Below are 4,993 nucleotides of genomic sequence, written 5' to 3' on the forward strand. Positions count from 1 at the left end.
TGAGTGAGTGTGTGGATTGTTTGGAGTTGGTCATCTCTTGATCTGTTTGTTTATAGTATTTATTCAAAAGTATTTATCACTAGTCCTGTACACAGCAAGCATTAGTCAAAGCAGTGGCAGGTTCACTGATAGACTGACATTAGCCACTGGCTCCCCTTGTTCTTATTTATTCCTTCTTATGTTTTTTCTTTCTGTCTGTGCCCCCCCCCCCCCCTCCCGATTAAGCCACCATGACACCTTGATACAAACACTTAGCATTGGGATGTGGGTGTGGTTGTTTTTCGCTCTCATCAAGGAATCTCTTAATGTGGAGCCCTGCCTTCCTTAACAAGATAAGGGGAAACAAAGCAGACGTTGAAACAATCAAAAGAGTGTTTACAAGTGTTGAATTTGTGCCTGGGGCATCCGTTTTAGGGAATGGAATTGAAATCTACCCTACTGTCTCAATCCAGACAAAATCCAATTGTAATCTATTGTTTTTGTTGTGTACATAAGAATTTGTGTGATGAGAAGAGAGTGGTGTGGAGGCTATTGAAGACTGAGACATACAGTATAAACGGCTGCTCCCCAAAATGTCTACGACTCACATACTCACTGCACACTCCTTGTCATCACTCTTGCTACAACACCTCTAGGATTGCCTTCGTGTAGATGTGCTAATTTAGTTGATGCTTTTACCCAAAGCAGCTCACAGAGTAGGGAAGGCGCCGTTTTTGTCTTTACTTGCACTCCCTAGTAAATTAACCTGTGACCCTTAGATTTCTCCACGCTGTAAGAATTGAGCCATAGGAACACATTTTGTGTATTTGTATATGTGTGTGTAGTTGCTTTATTCCCTATGTTTTCCTGACAAGATATATGACAGGGCAGTTAATTACATGCAGTTCTCTGTGTGTCTCACTGAAGTGAGATGCGATAACATTATTATACATACCAAATGGACACCCGAGGGTGATGAATGTTTTTAAGTAGTTTTGAAAAGGACCGTATTAGAAAGTTAACAGAGAGGATTAGTGTAAAGTCCCTCAAGAGACAAGACCAGAGGAACACTGAGCATAGGTATGAATTCAAGTTTACAGTGACGACCAACAAAAGTGACAATTGATGGTATTAATTGAATGAACAGACAGTTTTGACATCACTACAAATAAATAATTGGCCTGTCCCTTTAACTCAACTACAGGGCCAAATGTTGTGAATGGAAGAGCAACCATTGAAAGGGAATGGCCATTTCATGCAGATAGTACTTGAAAGATGAACCATTGTGGTGGATATGAAACATTGTAATGGAAAGGAAAAAGAGAAAGTTCTGTCCTGTACAGACATGCACTATGTAACAGTGTTGCTTGGGATTGAAATCCAGCAAGCACCTTTGCTGCTAAATACTATTGAGATTTAACTGCAGTGGACAGCTGCCATTTTTAAATCAAAATCCTCTGGGATTTGTTTGATAGATTTGAGAGCATTGGATTGTGTGATTGCAACAGTTATACAGAGTTTTTACACTTTGCCTCTCTTAAAGCTCTGAAGTGAAGCTCCTTGTTATACCACAAAAGAGTGAACAATGAGATGGATGGATGTTGTTAAATATATTGGTAGACATTTAATTTGAGAATTATCTGAGGGGCCAATATCACTGATCATAATATTGTCACAAAGTGTTTATTCTATTTATTTATTGCTATCTATTTTATTTATTTTACATTACATTACATACAACAGCAGGTTTTTGACTTTGAAGGTTACATGTCTGCCAAAACACTATCATAAAACACTAGTCTGTTACTCTCAAGCACTTGCAGAATTTTAATTGACACATTTCTACATGCTGTTCCTTCACCCTCAATTTTATTTCAGAGGAGATTTAAGCAATGTTTCCTCCATCTGACTACATTATATCTCAAGGTTGTTTTTCCCCTCTGCTTGTAAGATGCTGTAAGAAAGCTTCCAGCCCTGCCAGTTGCATGCGCTACAAAGAGCAAAGCTGTGATCAATCCCTCTCGAGGCAAACCCCTGCTGTGTAAAGATAAACTTCACATATACTTCATCACTTCATCCAGCTCTTATGTGGAATCAGTTTGAGTTAATGAGTTGCCCAGACCACCCCAAAAAATAGCAATTACATTTTACAGACTTGTCCTCAACTAAATTGATTATCATGTCTGACACATTAGTATGAACCTATGAGTATAAATATACACAGGAAGGGACTTGCTATATTTAGGTGTCTTTTTTTATCCAAAATATGATTTATATGTTTATATTGCTAATGTGTGCACTTAAAAAAGTGCCCTGATAGCCCCAATTTTTTTTTTGATAACAATTTTATGATACTTACAGTCTGTGGACCAATTGAGATCGCTCTCTCCCACTTTACTTTCACAAGCAGACCAAACCCAATTTATCTTTGGCCTTAATGTATGTACATGTGCCTGCAACCTTCAGCAATCTTAAAGAAAGGGTTCTGTGTAGAATCAATTTGGCTTTCTTAATAATTCCTTAAACTTCTGTCAGAGAAATGTTTTAGCAGGAGACTTGCAGAACCCTCTCCTCACAACAAATGAGTGAAATTGTTTCTTTGGGCTGAAAGCAGAATGTAGTAGGGTTATATGATGGAGGCATGTTGAAATACCATTTGTTTCAGAAGATGAGGTTGTAGTTTACATGTGCTGCACTTTGTTAGAGGGTGTACACCTATGAAACAGGAACCACAATAGATGGAGAGCACCACAATCAGTTGCTATTTTGAAGAGAGAAAAGCAGTTAAGCCCGCGCTATGGAAGGGCTTTATGATTGAGTTCCATCTCAATGACTATTAGTCACTTTCACAGTAGAAGTGCCTGTTTCAGTGTCATTTGAATGAAAGAGACTAGAATATAAACAGGTGAATTATCAAGCCTCTAGAATCACTGATGTTGTCTCAATGCAGTAGTTCCCAGTGTTGGCCAGAACCCCCAGGGTGTCGCTGGTTTAGGGTGAAAATAGAACAAACCTAAACGACCAAACAGGTAGAACTTTGTATGACGGTGCTCTCTCGGCATAGTAGCCTGACCTATTTGGTGGTAGCCTATAGCCTACGTTGTGTTTGTATAGTATGGCTATAGTCTAATTAATACAATGGATGTGTGCCTAACATGGAACATTGTATGGATTTATAACCCAGTGAGAAGTTAACAGTGTTTAACAGCCCTATATCTCAGATCAAGATAGTTATGGTTAACTGACTGATGCAATGAAACTGAAAAATGTTAACTGTTAAATTAGAAACAATGGTTGAGAAAGCTATACAACATCTAATGGGCATCTGTTTTTATTAAAAGTTCAAAGGGTGGCCTGCCATGAAAGGTTTGGGAACCACTGCCTTAATGTGACATTGTAATGAGGACTTAGTGGTGAAACATTAACAAAATCATCACAAACAGAACAAAGCTAGTAATTGAGACTGAAACTGTAAAAATGGTTCCCACCACAGTTTGCCCATTTAACCAGTCCGTAAAAGTAAATTCAATGGAAAAATTGCTTTCCATAGACATTGATCTGAATTTTTAGTGAACAGTCAGCAATCTGCAAAATCTGTTGTTTTATAAGTGGGCAATATTATAACATTCTGTATACCTGGTATGATCTTTTTTAAACGCGTCCCATATTCACCAAGCCAAATTAGCTAGCCAGAGTCCATTGTTTGTTAGTATTTTGCCATAGATTTATATTGTGTTAGGCGAGTATATGTGCATTTAGGAGCTGGTAAAATATATTTAGGGCCACAGAAACTTGTGTCAAACTTCATCTTGCCCATACCTGACTAAATTATGAATTGTTCTTGAAAGATGAATTGTGTTTGTATGAGTGGTAGTTCCCTAAATTACACATTTTCTTGCATCAATTTTTTCTGCTAAGAGGTGCTCTGAAAGGTCTGTAAGGGACACTTGCGTTTACTTCTTTACATTATTTCTATACTGTGCATACTGCAGCAAAGATATTGGCATTTGGAAGGCTGCACAGTGATTATGGTCATGTAAAGAAGTTTCTAAAGATTTTGCATATCTCTCATGGTGACATGGAAATTTTGGTAACTTGCACTGGTATGCTTGCCATATCTCAATGACGGTGTACTGTGCTTGTGTGGACCAACAGATCTCATCTGATCTCTTCTCTGAATGTCTGTTCATTACTCCAAAATGAAATTGTGTGTGTGTGTGTGTTTGTCCATTCTGTCATACACGTACTATGCATTGTGTCACTTTTTTTGGCCAGGTATGAAGAATGTTCCAAAAAAATCAGGGGCCTTTCCCCAAAACATGAATATTTGTAATGTCCAACAAAATAATTTAACAATAAATTGTATGCTGTTTGCTGATGGGTGTTATGTTCACCGCTTACCCAAAAGAATGAATGAACTTTTTAGATCTGATTGAGTACTACTTGCTCAAGAGTTATGTCAGTGTTGTGACATGGAGGAAAACTTATGTACAGATGTTAAAGAAAGGATGTATCAGAGGGAGCAGATTACATTGTACATAACTGTACTTATTTGTCTTATTATTTTCATTTGTACCATATGAATATCCTGTACAGTGTTTTGTTTGTTTTGGTTTGCTTCCTGTTTTGGTTTCTTTCAAAATTATTTTGTATTTTATTTTTATAAACTGGTTATAAATAAAATATTCATTCCGCATGCAGACATATTGTGTAAAACTCAGTTTTTTGCATACAATATTACATTAATTAATAGGATGAGCTATGAACTTAAGCACTGTATAATATTTCCTCTTTTACTGCAGTTATAAATAGGCATATGCCTTGACATTTTCTTAGATTTCATCTAGTTTAGCGCATGTATTTAAAATCTCATCCAATGACTCATTATTTGGGTGTAAAGTGGCTCAATTTGCTTTATCAATCGCTGTCCAATCGCTTACGTCCTTACATACAGAAGGCTGCAGAGGCGCTATGGAGCCGTGCACTAGCACTGCTACTCTACTATTGGCGCCCA

Source organism: Alosa pseudoharengus, unplaced genomic scaffold (genome assembly GCF_046254945.1).
Source record: "Alosa pseudoharengus isolate Yale_2024_CS ecotype anadromous, Long Island Sound unplaced genomic scaffold, YU_APseudo_1.1 YU_APseudo_1.1_scf_22, whole genome shotgun sequence".
In the NCBI taxonomy this organism is placed as follows: domain Eukaryota; kingdom Metazoa; phylum Chordata; class Actinopteri; order Clupeiformes; family Clupeidae; genus Alosa; species Alosa pseudoharengus.